The 22,751-nt window shown below is 32.8% G+C and overlaps 1 protein-coding gene across 2 annotated transcripts in view; it reads right to left on the reverse strand.

Moving 5' to 3' along the window:
• The window catches only part of LOC129790795 (glutaredoxin domain-containing cysteine-rich protein CG31559-like), a 383,040-nt gene that overhangs the window by 291,871 nt on the left and 68,418 nt on the right, over positions 1–22,751 (reverse strand). The window lies entirely within an intron of this gene.

The following is a 22,751-nucleotide window of genomic DNA, read 5'->3' on the forward strand; positions in this document are numbered from 1 at the left end:
ACTGCATGACACAGAACTATCTGTGTGAACTTTCTATAGGAATACGTAAAATGATTTTTTGGATAAATAATGAGCCGTTATTTATGCCCCATGCGAAATTTTGAGAATTTGATTTTTTTCTTCTGAGTTACAGAGTTGGAAAATGGATGTATGACACTTCTTTTTGCCTATAAGGCTTTGTCATAGAAATGTGAAAATGATTTTTTTGGATAGATAATGAGCCGTTATTTATGCCCCAAGCGAAATTTTGAGAATTTGATTTTTTTCTTCTGAGTTACAGAGTTGGAAAATGGATGTATGACACTTCTTTTTGCCTATAAGGCTTTGTCATAGAAATGTGAAAATGATTTTTTTGGATAGATAATGAGCCGTTATTTATGCCCCAAGCGAAATTTTGAGAATTTGATTTTTTTCTTCTGAGTTACAGAGTTGGAAAATGGATGTATGTCACTTCTTTTTGCCTATAAGGCTTTGTCATAGAAATGTGAAAATGATTTTTTTGGATAGATAATGAGCCGTTATTTATGCCCCAAGCGAAATTTTGAGAATTTGATTTTTTTCTTCTGAGTTACAGAGTTGGAAAATGGATGTATGACACTTCTTTTTGCCTATAAGGCTTTGTCATAGAAATGTGAAAATGATTTTTTTGGATAGATAATGAGCCGTTATTTATGCCCCAAGCGAAATTTTGAGAATTTGATTTTTTTCTTCTGAGTTACAGAGTTGGAAAATGGATGTATGTCACTTCTTTTTGCCTATAAGGCTTTGTCATAGAAATGTGAAAATGATTTTTTTGGATAGATAATGAGCCGTTATTTATGCCCCAAGCGAAATTTTGAGAATTTGATTTTTTTCTTCTGAGTTACAGAGTTGGAAAATGGATGTATGACACTTCTTTTTGCCTATAAGGCTTTGTCATAGAAATGTGAAAATGATTTTTTTGGATAGATAATGAGCCGTTATTTATGCCCCAAGCGAAATTTTGAGAATTTGATTTTTTTCTTCTGAGTTACAGAGTTGGAAAATGGATGTATGTCACTTCTTTTTGCCTATAAGGCTTTGTCATAGAAATGTGAAAATGATTTTTTTGGATAGATAATGAGCCGTTATTTATGCCCCAAGCGAAATTTTGAGAATTTGATTTTTTTCTTCTGAGTTACAGAGTTGGAAAATGGATGTATGACACTTCTTTTTGCCTATAAGGCTTTGTCATAGAAATGTGAAAATGATTTTTTTGGATAGATAATGAGCCGTTATTTATGCCCCAAGCGAAATTTTGAGAATTTGATTTTTTTCTTCTGAGTTACAGAGTTGGAAAATGGATGTATGTCACTTCTTTTTGCCTATAAGGCTTTGTCATAGAAATGTGAAAATGATTTTTTTGGATAGATAATGAGCCGTTATTTATGCCCCAAGCGAAATTTTGAGAATTTGATTTTTTTCTTCTGAGTTACAGAGTTGGAAAATGGATGTATGACACTTCTTTTTGCCTATAAGGCTTTGTCATAGAAATGTGAAAATGATTTTTTTGGATAGATAATGAGCCGTTATTTATGCCCCAAGCGAAATTTTGAGAATTTGATTTTTTTCTTCTGAGTTACAGAGTTGGAAAATGGATGTATGACACTTCTTTTTGCCTATAAGGCTTTGTCATAGAAATGTGAAAATGATTTTTTTGGATAGATAATGAGCCGTTATTTATGCCCCAAGCGAAATTTTGAGAATTTGATTTTTTTCTTCTGAGTTACAGAGTTGGAAAATGGATGTATGACACTTCTTTTTGCCTATAAGGCTTTGTCATAGAAATGTGAAAATGATTTTTTTGGATAGATAATGAGCCGTTATTTATGCCCCAAGCGAAATTTTGAGAATTTGATTTTTTTCTTCTGAGTTACAGAGTTGGAAAATGGATGTATGACACTTCTTTTTGCCTATAAGGCTTTGTCATAGAAATGTGAAAATGATTTTTTTGGATAGATAATGAGCCGTTATTTATGCCCCAAGCGAAATTTTGAGAATTTGATTTTTTTCTTCTGAGTTACAGAGTTGGAAAATGGATGTATGACACTTCTTTTTGCCTATAAGGCTTTGTCATAGAAATGTGAAAATGATTTTTTTGGATAGATAATGAGCCGTTATTTATGCCCCAAGCGAAATTTTGAGAATTTGATTTTTTTCTTCTGAGTTACAGAGTTGGAAAATGGATGTATGACACTTCTTTTTGCCTATAAGGCTTTGTCATAGAAATGTGAAAATGATTTTTTTGGATAGATAATGAGCCGTTATTTATGCCCCAAGCGAAATTTTGAGAATTTGATTTTTTTCTTCTGAGTTACAGAGTTGGAAAATGGATGTATGACACTTCTTTTTGCCTATAAGGCTTTGTCATAGAAATGTGAAAATGATTTTTTTGGATAGATAATGAGCCGTTATTTATGCCCCAAGCGAAATTTTGAGAATTTGATTTTTTTCTTCTGAGTTACAGAGTTGGAAAATGGATGTATGACACTTCTTTTTGCCTATAAGGCTTTGTCATAGAAATGTGAAAATGATTTTTTTGGATAGATAATGAGCCGTTATTTATGCCCCAAGCGAAATTTTGAGAATTTGATTTTTTTCTTCTGAGTTACAGAGTTGGAAAATGGATGTATGACACTTCTTTTTGCCTATAAGGCTTTGTCATAGAAATGTGAAAATGATTTTTTTGGATAGATAATGAGCCGTTATTTATGCCCCAAGCGAAATTTTGAGAATTTGATTTTTTTCTTCTGAGTTACAGAGTTGGAAAATGGATGTATGACACTTCTTTTTGCCTATAAGGCTTTGTCATAGAAATGTGAAAATGATTTTTTTGGATAGATAATGAGCCGTTATTTATGCCCCAAGCGAAATTTTGAGAATTTGATTTTTTTCTTCTGAGTTACAGAGTTGGAAAATGGATGTATGACACTTCTTTTTGCCTATAAGGCTTTGTCATAGAAATGTGAAAATGATTTTTTTGGATAGATAATGAGCCGTTATTTATGCCCCAAGCGAAATTTTGAGAATTTGATTTTTTTCTTCTGAGTTACAGAGTTGGAAAATGGATGTATGACACTTCTTTTTGCCTATAAGGCTTTGTCATAGAAATGTGAAAATGATTTTTTTGGATAGATAATGAGCCGTTATTTATGCCCCAAGCGAAATTTTGAGAATTTGATTTTTTTCTTCTGAGTTACAGAGTTGGAAAATGGATGTATGACACTTCTTTTTGCCTATAAGGCTTTGTCATAGAAATGTGAAAATGATTTTTTTGGATAGATAATGAGCCGTTATTTATGCCCCAAGCGAAATTTTGAGAATTTGATTTTTTTCTTCTGAGTTACAGAGTTGGAAAATGGATGTATGACACTTCTTTTTGCCTATAAGGCTTTGTCATAGAAATGTGAAAATGATTTTTTTGGATAGATAATGAGCCGTTATTTATGCCCCAAGCGAAATTTTGAGAATTTGATTTTTTTCTTCTGAGTTACAGAGTTGGAAAATGGATGTATGACACTTCTTTTTGCCTATAAGGCTTTGTCATAGAAATGTGAAAATGATTTTTTTGGATAGATAATGAGCCGTTATTTATGCCCCAAGCGAAATTTTGAGAATTTGATTTTTTTCTTCTGAGTTACAGAGTTGGAAAATGGATGTATGACACTTCTTTTTGCCTATAAGGCTTTGTCATAGAAATGTGAAAATGATTTTTTTGGATAGATAATGAGCCGTTATTTATGCCCCAAGCGAAATTTTGAGAATTTGATTTTTTTCTTCTGAGTTACAGAGTTGGAAAATGGATGTATGACACTTCTTTTTGCCTATAAGGCTTTGTCATAGAAATGTGAAAATGATTTTTTTGGATAGATAATGAGCCGTTATTTATGCCCCAAGCGAAATTTTGAGAATTTGATTTTTTTCTTCTGAGTTACAGAGTTGGAAAATGGATGTATGACACTTCTTTTTGCCTATAAGGCTTTGTCATAGAAATGTGAAAATGATTTTTTTGGATAGATAATGAGCCGTTATTTATGCCCCAAGCGAAATTTTGAGAATTTGATTTTTTTCTTCTGAGTTACAGAGTTGGAAAATGGATGTATGACACTTCTTTTTGCCTATAAGGCTTTGTCATAGAAATGTGAAAATGATTTTTTTGGATAGATAATGAGCCGTTATTTATGCCCCAAGCGAAATTTTGAGAATTTGATTTTTTTCTTCTGAGTTACAGAGTTGGAAAATGGATGTATGACACTTCTTTTTGCCTATAAGGCTTTGTCATAGAAATGTGAAAATGATTTTTTTGGATAGATAATGAGCCGTTATTTATGCCCCAAGCGAAATTTTGAGAATTTGATTTTTTTCTTCTGAGTTACAGAGTTGGAAAATGGATGTATGACACTTCTTTTTGCCTATAAGGCTTTGTCATAGAAATGTGAAAATGATTTTTTTGGATAGATAATGAGCCGTTATTTATGCCCCAAGCGAAATTTTGAGAATTTGATTTTTTTCTTCTGAGTTACAGAGTTGGAAAATGGATGTATGACACTTCTTTTTGCCTATAAGGCTTTGTCATAGAAATGTGAAAATGATTTTTTTGGATAGATAATGAGCCGTTATTTATGCCCCAAGCGAAATTTTGAGAATTTGATTTTTTTCTTCTGAGTTACAGAGTTGGAAAATGGATGTATGACACTTCTTTTTGCCTATAAGGCTTTGTCATAGAAATGTGAAAATGATTTTTTTGGATAGATAATGAGCCGTTATTTATGCCCCAAGCGAAATTTTGAGAATTTGATTTTTTTCTTCTGAGTTACAGAGTTGGAAAATGGATGTATGACACTTCTTTTTGCCTATAAGGCTTTGTCATAGAAATGTGAAAATGATTTTTTTGGATAGATAATGAGCCGTTATTTATGCCCCAAGCGAAATTTTGAGAATTTGATTTTTTTCTTCTGAGTTACAGAGTTGGAAAATGGATGTATGACACTTCTTTTTGCCTATAAGGCTTTGTCATAGAAATGTGAAAATGATTTTTTTGGATAGATAATGAGCCGTTATTTATGCCCCAAGCGAAATTTTGAGAATTTGATTTTTTTCTTCTGAGTTACAGAGTTGGAAAATGGATGTATGACACTTCTTTTTGCCTATAAGGCTTTGTCATAGAAATGTGAAAATGATTTTTTTGGATAGATAATGAGCCGTTATTTATGCCCCAAGCGAAATTTTGAGAATTTGATTTTTTTCTTCTGAGTTACAGAGTTGGAAAATGGATGTATGACACTTTTTTTTGCCTATAAGGCTTTGTCATAGAAATGTGAAAATGATTTTTTTGGATAGATAATGAGCCGTTATTTATGCCCCAAGCGAAATTTTGAGAATTTGATTTTTTTCTTCTGAGTTACAGAGTTGGAAAATGGATGTATGACACTTCTTTTTGCCTATAAGGCTTTGTCATAGAAATGTGAAAATGATTTTTTTGGATAGATAATGAGCCGTTATTTATGCCCCAAGCGAAATTTTGAGAATTTGATTTTTTTCTTCTGAGTTACAGAGTTGGAAAATGGATGTATGACACTTCTTTTTGCCTATAAGGCTTTGTCATAGAAATGTGAAAATGATTTTTTTGGATAGATAATGAGCCGTTATTTATGCCCCAAGCGAAATTTTGAGAATTTGATTTTTTTCTTCTGAGTTACAGAGTTGGAAAATGGATGTATGACACTTCTTTTTGCCTATAAGGCTTTGTCATAGAAATGTGAAAATGATTTTTTTGGATAGATAATGAGCCGTTATTTATGCCCCAAGCGAAATTTTGAGAATTTGATTTTTTTCTTCTGAGTTACAGAGTTGGAAAATGGATGTATGACACTTCTTTTTGCCTATAAGGCTTTGTCATAGAAATGTGAAAATGATTTTTTTGGATAGATAATGAGCCGTTATTTATGCCCCAAGCGAAATTTTGAGAATTTGATTTTTTTCTTCTGAGTTACAGAGTTGGAAAATGGATGTATGACACTTCTTTTTGCCTATAAGGCTTTGTCATAGAAATGTGAAAATGATTTTTTTGGATAGATAATGAGCCGTTATTTATGCCCCAAGCGAAATTTTGAGAATTTGATTTTTTTCTTCTGAGTTACAGAGTTGGAAAATGGATGTATGACACTTCTTTTTGCCTATAAGGCTTTGTCATAGAAATGTGAAAATGATTTTTTTGGATAGATAATGAGCCGTTATTTATGCCCCAAGCGAAATTTTGAGAATTTGATTTTTTTCTTCTGAGTTACAGAGTTGGAAAATGGATGTATGACACTTCTTTTTGCCTATAAGGCTTTGTCATAGAAATGTGAAAATGATTTTTTTGGATAGATAATGAGCCGTTATTTATGCCCCAAGCGAAATTTTGAGAATTTGATTTTTTTCTTCTGAGTTACAGAGTTGGAAAATGGATGTATGACACTTCTTTTTGCCTATAAGGCTTTGTCATAGAAATGTGAAAATGATTTTTTTGGATAGATAATGAGCCGTTATTTATGCCCCAAGCGAAATTTTGAGAATTTGATTTTTTTCTTCTGAGTTACAGAGTTGGAAAATGGATGTATGACACTTTTTTTTGCCTATAAGGCTTTGTCATAGAAATGTGAAAATGATTTTTTTGGATAGATAATGAGCCGTTATTTATGCCCCAAGCGAAATTTTGAGAATTTGATTTTTTTCTTCTGAGTTACAGAGTTGGAAAATGGATGTATGACACTTTTTTTTGCCTATAAGGCTTTGTCATAGAAATGTGAAAATGATTTTTTTGGATAGATAATGAGCCGTTATTTATGCCCCAAGCGAAATTTTGAGAATTTGATTTTTTTCTTCTGAGTTACAGAGTTGGAAAATGGATGTATGACACTTCTTTTTGCCTATAAGGCTTTGTCATAGAAATGTGAAAATGATTTTTTTGGATAGATAATGAGCCGTTATTTATGCCCCAAGCGAAATTTTGAGAATTTGATTTTTTTCTTCTGAGTTACAGAGTTGGAAAATGGATGTATGACACTTTTTTTTGCCTATAAGGCTTTGTCATAGAAATGTGAAAATGATTTTTTTGGATAGATAATGAGCCGTTATTTATGCCCCAAGCGAAATTTTGAGAATTTGATTTTTTTCTTCTGAGTTACAGAGTTGGAAAATGGATGTATGACACTTCTTTTTGCCTATAAGGCTTTGTCATAGAAATGTGAAAATGATTTTTTTGGATAGATAATGAGCCGTTATTTATGCCCCAAGCGAAATTTTGAGAATTTGATTTTTTTCTTCTGAGTTACAGAGTTGGAAAATGGATGTATGACACTTCTTTTTGCCTATAAGGCTTTGTCATAGAAATGTGAAAATGATTTTTTTGGATAGATAATGAGCCGTTATTTATGCCCCAAGCGAAATTTTGAGAATTTGATTTTTTTCTTCTGAGTTACAGAGTTGGAAAATGGATGTATGACACTTTTTTTTGCCTATAAGGCTTTGTCATAGAAATGTGAAAATGATTTTTTTGGATAGATAATGAGCCGTTATTTATGCCCCAAGCGAAATTTTGAGAATTTGATTTTTTTCTTCTGAGTTACAGAGTTGGAAAATGGATGTATGACACTTCTTTTTGCCTATAAGGCTTTGTCATAGAAATGTGAAAATGATTTTTTTGGATAGATAATGAGCCGTTATTTATGCCCCAAGCGAAATTTTGAGAATTTGATTTTTTTCTTCTGAGTTACAGAGTTGGAAAATGGATGTATGACACTTTTTTTTGCCTATAAGGCTTTGTCATAGAAATGTGAAAATGATTTTTTTGGATAGATAATGAGCCGTTATTTATGCCCCAAGCGAAATTTTGAGAATTTGATTTTTTTCTTCTGAGTTACAGAGTTGGAAAATGGATGTATGACACTTCTTTTTGCCTATAAGGCTTTGTCATAGAAATGTGAAAATGATTTTTTTGGATAGATAATGAGCCGTTATTTATGCCCCAAGCGAAATTTTGAGAATTTGATTTTTTTCTTCTGAGTTACAGAGTTGGAAAATGGATGTATGACACTTCTTTTTGCCTATAAGGCTTTGTCATAGAAATGTGAAAATGATTTTTTTGGATAGATAATGAGCCGTTATTTATGCCCCAAGCGAAATTTTGAGAATTTGATTTTTTTCTTCTGAGTTACAGAGTTGGAAAATGGATGTATGACACTTCTTTTTGCCTATAAGGCTTTGTCATAGAAATGTGAAAATGATTTTTTTGGATAGATAATGAGCCGTTATTTATGCCCCAAGCGAAATTTTGAGAATTTGATTTTTTTCTTCTGAGTTACAGAGTTGGAAAATGGATGTATGACACTTCTTTTTGCCTATAAGGCTTTGTCATAGAAATGTGAAAATGATTTTTTTGGATAGATAATGAGCCGTTATTTATGCCCCAAGCGAAATTTTGAGAATTTGATTTTTTTCTTCTGAGTTACAGAGTTGGAAAATGGATGTATGACACTTCTTTTTGCCTATAAGGCTTTGTCATAGAAATGTGAAAATGATTTTTTTGGATAGATAATGAGCCGTTATTTATGCCCCAAGCGAAATTTTGAGAATTTGATTTTTTTCTTCTGAGTTACAGAGTTGGAAAATGGATGTATGACACTTCTTTTTGCCTATAAGGCTTTGTCATAGAAATGTGAAAATGATTTTTTTGGATAGATAATGAGCCGTTATTTATGCCCCAAGCGAAATTTTGAGAATTTGATTTTTTTCTTCTGAGTTACAGAGTTGGAAAATGGATGTATGACACTTCTTTTTGCCTATAAGGCTTTGTCATAGAAATGTGAAAATGATTTTTTTGGATAGATAATGAGCCGTTATTTATGCCCCAAGCGAAATTTTGAGAATTTGATTTTTTTCTTCTGAGTTACAGAGTTGGAAAATGGATGTATGACACTTTTTTTTGCCTATAAGGCTTTGTCATAGAAATGTGAAAATGATTTTTTTGGATAGATAATGAGCCGTTATTTATGCCCCAAGCGAAATTTTGAGAATTTGATTTTTTTCTTCTGAGTTACAGAGTTGGAAAATGGATGTATGACACTTCTTTTTGCCTATAAGGCTTTGTCATAGAAATGTGAAAATGATTTTTTTGGATAGATAATGAGCCGTTATTTATGCCCCAAGCGAAATTTTGAGAATTTGATTTTTTTCTTCTGAGTTACAGAGTTGGAAAATGGATGTATGACACTTTTTTTTGCCTATAAGGCTTTGTCATAGAAATGTGAAAATGATTTTTTTGGATAGATAATGAGCCGTTATTTATGCCCCAAGCGAAATTTTGAGAATTTGATTTTTTTCTTCTGAGTTACAGAGTTGGAAAATGGATGTATGACACTTCTTTTTGCCTATAAGGCTTTGTCATAGAAATGTGAAAATGATTTTTTTGGATAGATAATGAGCCGTTATTTATGCCCCAAGCGAAATTTTGAGAATTTGATTTTTTTCTTCTGAGTTACAGAGTTGGAAAATGGATGTATGACACTTTTTTTTGCCTATAAGGCTTTGTCATAGAATTGTGAAAATGATTTTTTTGGATAGATAATGAGCCGTTATTTATGCCCCAAGCGAAATTTTGAGAATTTGATTTTTTTCTTCTGAGTTACAGAGTTGGAAAATGGATGTATGACACTTCTTTTTGCCTATAAGGCTTTGTCATAGAAATGTGAAAATGATTTTTTTGGATAGATAATGAGCCGTTATTTATGCCCCAAGCGAAATTTTGAGAATTTGATTTTTTTCTTCTGAGTTACAGAGTTGGAAAATGGATGTATGACACTTCTTTTTGCCTATAAGGCTTTGTCATAGAAATGTGAAAATGATTTTTTTGGATAGATAATGAGCCGTTATTTATGCCCCAAGCGAAATTTTGAGAATTTGATTTTTTTCTTCTGAGTTACAGAGTTGGAAAATGGATGTATGACACTTTTTTTTGCCTATAAGGCTTTGTCATAGAAATGTGAAAATGATTTTTTTGGATAGATAATGAGCCGTTATTTATGCCCCAAGCGAAATTTTGAGAATTTGATTTTTTTCTTCTGAGTTACAGAGTTGGAAAATGGATGTATGACACTTCTTTTTGCCTATAAGGCTTTGTCATAGAAATGTGAAAATGATTTTTTTGGATAGATAATGAGCCGTTATTTATGCCCCAAGCGAAATTTTGAGAATTTGATTTTTTTCTTCTGAGTTACAGAGTTGGAAAATGGATGTATGACACTTCTTTTTGCCTATAAGGCTTTGTCATAGAAATGTGAAAATGATTTTTTTGGATAGATAATGAGCCGTTATTTATGCCCCAAGCGAAATTTTGAGAATTTGATTTTTTTCTTCTGAGTTACAGAGTTGGAAAATGGATGTATGACACTTCTTTTTGCCTATAAGGCTTTGTCATAGAAATGTGAAAATGATTTTTTTGGATAGATAATGAGCCGTTATTTATGCCCCAAGCGAAATTTTGAGAATTTGATTTTTTTCTTCTGAGTTACAGAGTTGGAAAATGGATGTATGACACTTCTTTTTGCCTATAAGGCTTTGTCATAGAAATGTGAAAATGATTTTTTTGGATAGATAATGAGCCGTTATTTATGCCCCAAGCGAAATTTTGAGAATTTGATTTTTTTCTTCTGAGTTACAGAGTTGGAAAATGGATGTATGACACTTCTTTTTGCCTATAAGGCTTTGTCATAGAAATGTGAAAATGATTTTTTTGGATAGATAATGAGCCGTTATTTATGCCCCAAGCGAAATTTTGAGAATTTGATTTTTTTCTTCTGAGTTACAGAGTTGGAAAATGGATGTATGACACTTCTTTTTGCCTATAAGGCTTTGTCATAGAAATGTGAAAATGATTTTTTTGGATAGATAATGAGCCGTTATTTATGCCCCAAGCGAAATTTTGAGAATTTGATTTTTTTCTTCTCTCAAGAAGTCACAAACAGAAATTTGAATGTTTTCTAACTTTTTTTTCAGATTTTCCTTTTGGCTTATTTTGTAGTGAATTCTTGCAAAGAGGAGCAAAACAATTTAAAAGACATCGGTATGGAGGGAAAAGTACAAAGTTTAGATAAAATTGTCACAATACTCTTGTCTTGGGGAAACTTTTCCCATACCCATTGGGACACACACACTGTGAGGAATGTTTGTTGTGAGATGAACTACTGACTAAACCATCAAAGCTCAAAAGAAGAAATTTGGAAAGAGAATTTGGTATGAAATAGACCCTTGAGAATATAGAGCGTAGCGTGACAGTGTAGTCGAACTGGGAATTGAATGCGCAACTAGAGAGCCCTCATTTCCCAAAAGAGGTGGTGAATTTTCATTGGGATAAAATATAAGAGTACACCACACAATGTGATCATAGAACAACGTTATATTGTTGCTGTGCGGGTGGAGAGGGGGGGGGAAGGGTACTACAGAGAAATGAATGAGAAGCTCATCGCGAATTGTGGACAAAAGTTGCGGAGAAGGATGAATGAAAATATAACCGGAAATGGATATTGAAGCATTGTTGAGCTCATTTTGCTTTCTTAACGCATACACTGGCCATATCCAGCAATAATCTTCTCCCGCGTCCCCACTGGAAGATTCTTTCTTTATGTAACTCAACACAATCAATAAGTGACTTCTATCTTGTCGATCGTTTTTTTTTTCTTCCTCTTTTCGTGCACAATGGTGCAGCAAGATTTTCAATTGTGTTCCAAAGAGAATTTCCACACTCCCATACTATGTACTTATACTTGTCGTCATCACTTCTTTATCCTCTTTTGTCGAGGAGAGGATGTTACTTTTTATCACTCTTATGTATACATAAAATGCTCGATTTAATTGCAATTTAGCATTTATTGCTTCTCGTGCAATCTCAAAAGAATATCCCGAAAGATGAAGAAAATCAATTTTTTCCCACTTCATTTATGAATTGTTGGGATGGAGAAAATATTAGTTTAATCATCTGTCTAGTCAATTTTAATAAAATTAAACGAATACTGCCAACCCACCCATCGTAAAAACAATCACAATAGGGTCTTGCCCATTAGGCACAGCACGCATCAGATGGGGCGTTAAATAGACCTAATTGTATATAGTTTATCAGTGGGAAGTAATCACAGTTTATAGTTGCTCATAAATTAATAACTTTCACTTCAATTATATTTATTACTTAGTTAGTTGCTTATCATGGGACTCATAAAACAGTGTGTGATGTGGAAAAGTGGATTAAATAACGTCTAATGCTACACTATGACTCTCACTATATTTCTGGGTGAACAAAAATTGAAGAATTTTTCAAAAAAGCATTATTCAATAAACTTTTCATCCGACTATGATCTATCGACTTTTAAAATTTTTAGTTTTTTGGAAAAGTGTGAAATGTACTTTCCAAAAGTAATATTTTTTTTTAAATTAATTCAATACAACCGGAGTAATAATCAATTGAAATTTTCCTTCAAAATCTACAAATTTTACTCACACGTAAACTTTTTGACGATATTGTACATATTCAATTACTCACTCTATAATTTCTCTAAATAATAATTTTGTTTCTTGTTTCAGTTTTTAAGGGTTTTTATTAATACAAACTCAATTTGATTTATCTAAAAGCTCTTTATCCAGAAGAAGAAAAAAGAATGGCCTAAAAATGGTTAAAATATTGGTTCTGTTAATAGTAAAATTAGCATTCTACGAGAATTTTAATAATTCTGTATAATAATTTGCCAACTCACAAAATTGGTTTCAGTTATAATTAGCACCCTAGAAATATAGCTTTAGGAATGATTTAGAAAACAAAATCACTTCATTTTGGCAAAATTAGGTCAATTAAATTATAAAACCATTTACAAATCAATAAAACCTCATAAACAGCAGTATATTCAATCTGTCTAATATTTAATCCTAAAATTAGTGGAAATAATTAAAAAATTGAACTCAAAACTCTGAAAACAGTAGATTTATTTAGCCCCAAATTGAACAGTTCCGGAATGGTACGAAAAATCACATTTAGCATTGAAATAGAATAAAATGCCCCAATCAAACGTTATAGAGCAGAAAATTTCCCATAATAATGATCTATGTAGAATTTTTCCTTACACCTTAGGAAAAAGCTTCAAGCATTGTGACCAACTTCACCCCAACATGTGTCCCAATGGAATTTTAACTCAAGGCAAATTTTATAAATGACTGCGGGAATGTAGCAATTACGAAGATGATAATGGTGGGAAGGAAAATAGTCTATGGTCAGTGGTAGATTATTCACTGCGTTGGGGGAAAATATGTATGTTTTGCACTATATGTACATAAGAGGAGCTTCTGATGAAGTTGCAGAAATTCCCAAAGAGGCAGCATTTCTGCAACAACTCCTACGAATTGTGGGTTAGACCAGTATGTTTATTATTTATGAAACACAGAGTGGCTCCACATGCCCGTAGAACGGAATGTAATAAATATTAATTACACAACTACATGACCATTATCCGTGCATTTGGTTCACCGAGGAATTTTGGGGTATCTCTGCAAGAGCTGTGTGCGAGAAATTTATTCATGTGGCTACTACAAAAGTGAATTTTCGCATTTTCTCCGGGGTTACCCTGTTCGCACGAGTCATTATATTCATTTGTTCACAGCTTGTGGTTGGTTATCGTTTATTGCATTTTCAATTTACCCCGTTGTTCCATCTCTACATCGACATCATAATAAATTCTCACCCCTTCTCGCCACCCAAAAACCACCCACGCTTAGATTGCATTTCACACATTTCCTCATTTGCATTGTAATTTTGATGCTCAATCTCTCACGCATTGACTGATGAATTTTCAATCATCATTGAACAAATTTGTTTTGAATTGTTAATCAGGGATCTACTTACAATGTAAATTGTATTTTATTAGTCATTTTAGTAAAACGATTTTCATTTTAATTTTATTACATTAAAATATTTATTACATAATGTTTCTGAATTTTTTACATAAAAAAAGCATATCACAGTGTCTCAATTTCATCAAATTAAATTTAAATTTAATGTATGAAAATCACGCCACATAATGTGTTAATGCACATAAATCGAGTCAAATGCCTCGAAGCGTAGAACAAGAAGTTTAATCCTCGACTTAAGCAGGGTGGTGGCAAATGTACGAGGGTGAAGAAAGCATATGTGCGACGAGGGGAAATGGTGTGTAAGATTGCAATCCATCATCGTAAAATACATTAATTTGCCCCTTTCTTCGACTTAACTTTACGAAATAATTGTTGCGCTATCTACACCACATAATCAATATTATATACACCACCAACAGTATGTAGTTAATTATGATTCCCATTTGAGATTAGAGATTGTCACGTGTGGTTTAAATATGAATTTATTTTGTGGTATTAAATGCATTTATGGGTTGAAACTGTTACTAAAATTAATTTGTTTCAAATATCTCAATTGATTATTTTTCGGAACTTTAAGAGAAATCTCTGTAGAAGAGAGAGCTTTTATTGGAAAGCTCGAGGGGAAAAAATGTGCTGATTTTTTAAACTATATTTCAAGCCTTGGAGGAAATTCAATCAAAAAAATGAAAAGAGAGAAGAAAAGAAGAATTTAAAAGAAAATCAAAAATTGCTCAAATACTTTCCAAACGCTTAGTTATGTGAATAGAACTATTTAAAAAAAAATCTAGAGTTTATAGTGTGAAAGAATTTAATAAACATTCTCAAAATATCTGGCATGTTAGTTAAATATTTGGAATAAATTTTAGAAGGTGCAGAAACCGAGTAATTTCAATTAGAATCAGTAAAATTCTTGCACAAAATTCTTCCAAAATATTTTCTAGCTGGAGAAGCTTTTTCTTAAAGTTTAACTTATGTACAAAATGAAGAGAAATTAAATCACAAACTCCTTAATTTAACTTCTCTAACTGTGATTCTTTTATCAATTTAAACGTTAAACCTTTTCCTCCTTTGAAGAGCATTAAGAAATCGGAAGAAATTCCTTAGCAACGTTCAATTTCCTTCCTTTTCTTTTGGAATAGAAGAGAGGGAGGGTATTATTGTAAATCCCTTTGTCCACTGAGGGATGTTTTTTGGGGTATAGCGATATGGAGACATTGGTTGGGGATTGATGTGCGAGCCATTTGCTGATCGTAAAATGATATCCAATGTCCCAAATATCCGTTTCATTTTTATCCTCGCTAAGAAATTCAGCTCTTCCCATCTTGCCTCGGCTGTAGATTTGCTTTTAAATGCATATAGTATGTAAAATATGGCTTCACTGAAAGTACAGAGTAGCAGTAAGAGAAAACCCCGGGAAAAAGGGATGAAATGAAAGAGAATTTTCTGTAACTGCCACCCTCATCATTTCAATTGAATATTTATGACTGTGCTGTGTGAATTTCCACTTCCAAAAAAGCTCTTCTGGGAGATAAAAGACAGTGAGGAGCAAAAACAACGAAATAACAAAGAGACACAATTGAAAAGACAGGATGGAATTAAATTTTCTCACGAATAAAGTACTTTTCTCACACCAGTAGAGACAAATATGGCAAATTTTTCTCTCACCTTTACATTAACTCAGAGCTATATAGTTTTTCTTTGAGGGTGGAAAAGCTACTCTTTTGGTGCTTTTTTGGGAGTTTTCTTGGATGCTTTCCTTCCCTGTTCTTTTTGGCAATTTGATTTTCGGTGATTTATGAATTGAAGGGAATAAAAGGGAAAAGTCGGGAATCCCAATGAAAAGTAAATTTATTTAGCCCGTAGGGTTATTTATCCATCAGAATGAAATTCTTCCATTGGCAAGTGATTATACAGAGAAAACCAATTTTTTTTCTCTTTTTCATTTAGTAAATTGAGGTTTATCTAAAAGAATTTAATAAAGGAATTTTTATTCAATGAAATTCCTTAAAAAAATGACAAAAATGAAAACTAAAAAAATAATATTTCCCCATTTTGAATATTTTCTTAAACTAGAGCTAAATGTGGTGGAAACTTGGGTGGAAAATATGTAGATGTACCTAATAGTTAATTCGAAAATTTTCCCAGAAAAGCTAGAGCTACACCCCTAAGGCTACATCTTCATATTTTCCTATATTTAGCATATCTAAACTTTCCTTTCCCGCAAAATACAATTTATGCTGATTATTTCCACAAATAAACTTCACAATTTATTCATTAGATGCGAAAATATTACTTTCATCTACATTTCTCGTTTTTTCCCTGCATTTCGCCTCAAAAGAATATTATTCTAAGCGGGCAATTCATTCCTTATCATTTTGGACCATACAATGAGACCCATTGCGCCGCGAAAAGAGACCCAAAAGCGCGTTAAAAAAAAATTGTAAAGCACGTATAATCAATTAGGCGCGTGAAAGGAGAGAAAATTTTTGACAATTTGTCCCCAATGAGGCATCGAGAAACAAGGTCTTTTTCTGTTTTGGTAATTGACTGGGTGTGGATGGGATGTATGAGGGAGAGGTGGGGAAAATGGCTTCATTCTATTTTGCGCACCGAAAACACACCCCCAGACTCATTTTCCCAACATTACCAGTCTTTCATTTGGATTTATCTCGGGGAAAATGGTTTTTCGCGATGATGACAATTTCTTTCTGCCGTTTTCACCCATTGCCCGAAATTTTCTCTCGTACGCTTGGCACAAAATCCACTCCGTGCACACTCCCCCCGCACAAAAATCCACTTCATCAGTCTGCAATGATTTTTTTTCTCTGTGTATCTTCTCTGGGGGTGCTTCTGCTCGCGCCAGACCGTCAAACCTCATGGCAAAAGCTCAACAGAAAAAAAACCCAAAGAAGTATTTCTCTGTGGCTGGGAGAATTGTTCTAAAAACTCTTCAGACGAAAAAAAGCAAGAGAGAGCAAAGATCGAAAGGTCATAAAATCATCAGACTTTCTTGCAAAGTCTGCAGTCAATTTATTTGGCGGGATAAATAATTATCTTTTAAATTACCTACACAATGATTTTCACATCTTGAAGCATTTTCACCATTTTCACCAGACTCTCCCCAGATAGAGAGGAAATTCCCACAAAATTTACTTTCTTCTTCTGTGCCAAAAGAGATAAAAGGGAAGTTGTTAAAAGTCCCGACAGGTAACTCCTTCACCCCCATTGTGGGGGCTTTGTATTTGGTGCAAAAGAATGGAAATTAATCGGGTGACGATGAGAAATTCCTTTTGCCTTCACCACCAAATCCCTCTGCCTATAAATTTATATTCATGAATGTTAATCTAAAAAGGGCACAAGGAAAGGAAAGTCATCGTGTTCTTTTATTGAAAAAGGTTCTCACGTTTTGACTGATCCACACCGAGAATTGGGATATTTATTGTCGACTCTGTCTTGACTCAAAGCTCTCTAAAAATTTTCATCACCTCCCATGTTTTGGAAGAGTTTTGCGCTTATTTTCGCATCACCGACTTTAGATTTTGCCCACCCTGAGATGTTCGAAAGCTTCAATTATATATAGAGCTATTCATGGAGCTATTATTTATGTATGTAGGTATGTAATTAAAACCATGTTGGTTGGTAGTTTTGAGGAGAAATTTTAGTTTCTCAAGCAGAAAGTTTAGTGAATTTGTGGGGTTTCTTACACAACCCTCCCTTTAAATTACCTTTAGAAAGTTATTGGCTAATTTATATTGATTTCTAAGTGAGCTTTGACGGTGAACAAAGAGAATGAAATTGGAAAAATCAATCCCAAAATTTAAATTATCCTAATTGCCCTAAATTAAATTGAAATATTTGCAGATATATTCCATAAAACATAGTTGACGACTAATTTGAACTTTTGAAGCATTAGCATTCCTCTATTTTCCATCTTAATTAACAACTTTTGACCAAAAGAACAACATAAAACATAAAAGCACAAATCAAATACAAAAATATGCTAAATCAACATAATTCTGCATTGGATTTTTCTTTTAGGTTACGATTTACAAAAACGTGCCTTTTTTGCTTTTGAATTACGGATTGAACAATTTATCTCTACCCTATGTGTAGGTATATATGTAGCTATGTTTGTAGTAGATATGTATGTATACATATATTTGGGTAGAGTTCCCTTTGGGGAAACATAAATATGTGTCGTTTTCCGGGAAAATGTGTTGATTTGGTCTTTCTGAATTGGGTTTAGTGGACAAAAGAGCAGAAAAGGACTATAAAGGACATGCCAGACGTGTGAAATCACATTGAAAATGGAAAAGGACACATGATAATAAATTATTTAATAACAAAAAACAGCCTCAATGCCACAAAAAGCAATATAGAAAGTGTGGGACTCTAGGTTTATTTGGATGGGGCGAGGGGGGTGCCTCATAAATCGAAAGGGTAGCAAAGAGGGATTGAAGGTCCTCTCGCAGAGCTTTTGGATACATTTTGAAAATGGTAAACATGAGTTCGGTGAACTTTCTAAAATCCTTATTTGCTTCTTCTCTTGAGCATTTTCCTTTTGCAGGTTCACCACTTAAAAAGGTTTTCCATACTTACACCCACACAAAATGAAATGAGGACTTGTGTGTGGGTGGATTGAACAACGAATTGTGTGTGAATATGAAATAAATTGTTCCGAAATGACCATCAGGATTCCATTATTTAGTTCTGAAAATTACATATAAAATAAATCTCTAACTACGCAAAGGGGCGTAATGCTATTTACAAGTTCTTCCGTACTTTATTCACACAAGCAGAAAGATGCGGCACTGAGAACGCATCCAATATAGAAATAAAATGTTGTGCTGGAGGAAATACCAAAAGAGGAAATTCTTTTCTGATTTGTCTATGGCAAAGAGACACTTTTTTTGCCGACTCGTGGCAAATTGCAATGCGCAATTGACACCACACTGCTGCACATTGATACTCACAACACCATGTGGATGATGCGGCTAGACAAGAACATGTGTTCTGACAGTGATAAGTGTGTCTTTTATCACTTTTCAACATCGATTGCCTTTTTTGCCGCCACATCCAACACTTGAATTATTTATTTCCCACACTTTTTCTTCCTCGCATTTATGTACATATATAGCTACATAATATGTCTATGCAGTCTCATTGATTTACTCCACAATTTTGCCTTCTAAAAAGCATTAAAGTTGATCCATCAGGGGGGGGGGGAGAGAAATTTATCGGAAAACTTTCTCATGCAAAATTCACACGATATAACACAGGTAAGAACCTTTATTCGTGGTGGGAGCTATCATAAATATTTTGAAATTTTATGACCACAATTAGTTTGTTTTTTTTTTGTCTAAAATTGTGTGTTTTCTACTTGCATTTTTGTGTAGTTTTTGAAAGTGGAAGCACCTGGTAAGACTCGGCTTCTCTATCTTCATATCCATTCAATTTTGAGCCAGAATTAACCAGGCGCCTCCACTTCTATTGCACAAAGTCTACCTTCTTCTACAGTGGAGACGCCTGGTCCTTTATGTTAAATTTTTGGGTATTTTGATACACTGAGAGAATTATAGAAGGTATTTCTGGCTCCTTTTCTGTTAACTTATTAAATATTAACCCTTCTTTTTTGTCTTTTGTAATAAGCTATTGTCAAATCCAAAATTATTTCTCAAAATAAAAGAAATGATTTTTGAATCTTTTGGACGATGCTTCGAATAACTTTCCAATCATGAAATAAATTTGATCGTGGTATAGAATTCTTTTTAGAATCTTACGAGAGATTTAAAAAAAAAATATGTCTAAATTTCCTTTTCTTTTCTGACGTATGGATTTGTTGTTAAAGGTTTCCGGTGTTCGTCAGAGGAAAATTCCCGCTCACGCAAGGAAAAGCACCAATTTAAACCAAAGCTTTATGTAAAAAACTTATGTTCAATGTTTTGAATAAATGTGTCCTTTCAGCCAACTGAAGAAGAGCAGCTATTAAGCTCGAAAGCTTTGGCTTAAATTGCTGCTTTTCCTTGGGTGAGCGGGAATTTTCCTCTGACGAACACCGGAAGCCTTTAACAACAATATGTCTAAATTTTCCAGGACATAAGGGCTAACAAATTAAAATGAGGAAGTATATTTTAGATAAAAATTAAATAATTAATTGATATTCAAACCACTAGATATTTCACGGGAAAGAAAATTTATTAAACATTAAAAGCATAATTCTATGCAATATTTAAATTTCATTTTGATACCACATCTAAATTCAATATCCCTTTTCATGATAAATTCTCCGGATTCTGATCAATTTAATAGGAATTTAAAATATAATTTCCGCTGATTGATTGCTATTCAATGGTCGTGCCAGACGAGCCAATGTTTTTTAATGTGATCTCAACCATAAAGCATCGGAGACCCGAAGTGGATCAATTTATTGCTGTTAGGAATAGAAAATGCGAAATAGGTGACGAATAGACGGAGATAGGTATAATATAAATTGTACGCGCATCGTGTACTTTGTAATTCCAAAATGCATTATTTATGAGCATCTCAGGTGACAAATAACGAGATTTTATGTGGAGTTTTCCATTTTGCTTGCAAGGTGAGAAATACCCCACTAATTCACAGAGGCGAAACGCAATTTAGATTTACAACCGGCGTGTAGCTTGACATGCAGCTTTTGGATTTGCTGCCATAAGTCGACTTTTGAGACTACAATTGCTCCGAGGAGATTGTAAGCGATCTATTGCTCCACCTTCTCTCCCACGGTGCCCCCACCAAATTCTCAGGTAAATCGCATCGATTTGGTGTTCAATTCAGTTGCCTCAAAATGGCAAATGTCTGTGTGGAGAAAGGTGCGTTGAAATTGCACCATTTTGTACCACACAAAGCTACAAAATCTAGCCCCAGAAAATATGGTTCATTAAAGGGGATGAATGTCAGTTTGATGGAAACGACTGAAACTCCCACACAAAGCTCCCCCAAAACATACGCTAAAATGCTATTTTACAGAATTATTAGAATTTTCAGTGAAGAAGCGTGCGCGTGAACCCTTTTTGATGCCTTTGCCGTATTCTTGCGATAGCATATTTGCAAAGTAAAATTTATACTATGAAAAACCATTTATCATATGACACATGAGTGATCAGAAATTCCTTTTTGCGTTAACAACGGAGCGTCTTTTGCAAGGAAAGCCCCCAATTTTCATCTTTTCTTGCTAAAGTGATTGTATGAAGAAAGTCTTATCTTTTAGGCCTTATTTTTGCATCATTTTGTCTTGCGAGTGAACATGAGGAACTGTTGTATGTCTCATATCAAGCTCAACAAATACAAATTTAGCCAATAACTTTCCTTTTTCTTTCCTTAAATTTATCTTATACAATACATGCTTAGATAGATGAAAAACCCTTAAAGTTATCACGTACAAAGCATTTGTGTTAGATAACAACCAGCAAAAGTTTCAAACTAAATTTACTAAACGATGAATTTCCATTCTCAGGAAAATTGTTTATTAGTTTGTATTTTATACATAGTTGATGCAATTTTACCAGTCAAAAAAAATGCACACAACATGTTTCAACTTTTATATGTAAAAGGACGTAGAGCTATATATTTTAAGAATATGCTCCAGTGGACCCATATTTAAAGTTTGTTTGCTGGGAAAAAATCAAAACTGGTTGTACTTTTTTTTTTGGAGCAAAATACAATTTAGTTAGAACAACATAAAATAGCAGTTATGTAGAATTTTTGCATGCCATTGCATTCAACATTTATGAGAACTTTTCCTCGTTTACACAAAAAAAAACCCTTGTCTGGGGAAAATTAATGGAATCAACGTAGAATATTCGTTCGATAGCGAGTACCTGTGTGTACCTATAGAACATTCAAACATACGGCTGGGGGAATCAGGTGCAAGAGAAAGAAGAAAAAGAGAGGAAAAGGGGAGTGTTATAGATATGCTGCGTATGAAGCAATAATTCCTCTGAAAAAGCATAAGTTTATTTAAACCACATTCGAAATTGATTTATACGAGCCTAGAATGGGGGCGGTCTGCATTCCAATATACTCATGTTTACTTGCTCTATATTTCATTGAAAAAATATTAGATTGTCGGTAGAATGAAGATTTGTTATCCTGAATATTTCACAAGGATACTGCATGAAAGCTGCATTGATACTGCGTGGAAATCGTATGAAAATTCTTTTGGCTTAGGCTATATTTACGATTTTAGAGAAAAATTCTTTAAGTTCACAATATTTTTCAGTCGCGAAATTTTACTAACAGAATTTAAAGTTCATTAAACAGTAAACAATATGTCAAGTTGTTCCATGGAAAAAAATAAGAAAAGCCAGCTAAGCAAGAAAGTATTCTTTAAGCTTTTCCATTTGACTTTAAAACTTTTAGTTTTTCCAACAATTTTCTCAAGTATTTAATTATTCTTCTCCCTCAATTAAATGTCAAGAAAAATTGTTCAACTTTCAAAGAGATTTTCCTTCGTTCAAACTTACACAATGTCCATTAAAGAAGTTCCCAGAGAAGTTTCGTCTTTAATTTTCATAAATTAAAATATATCTTATGGTATTTAATAAAACACTTTGTCTATTTCTTATTATTAAATTTTTTTATTACTCATTTTCCTTCTCAAGAAAATTTTATTTTATAATTTTCTATAAAAGATATTGTTTTGATAATATTAAAATTGAGTCTGTTTTCAATATAAATATACCTAGAAATCATGTCTTGTAATTTGAGAATGCAAACAAAGCATTTAATTGCATGTAAACAGTGTTGGTTGGTTTATATTTAAGTTA

This window comes from Lutzomyia longipalpis, chromosome 2, assembly GCF_024334085.1.
Source record: "Lutzomyia longipalpis isolate SR_M1_2022 chromosome 2, ASM2433408v1".
NCBI lineage: Eukaryota > Metazoa > Arthropoda > Insecta > Diptera > Psychodidae > Lutzomyia > Lutzomyia longipalpis.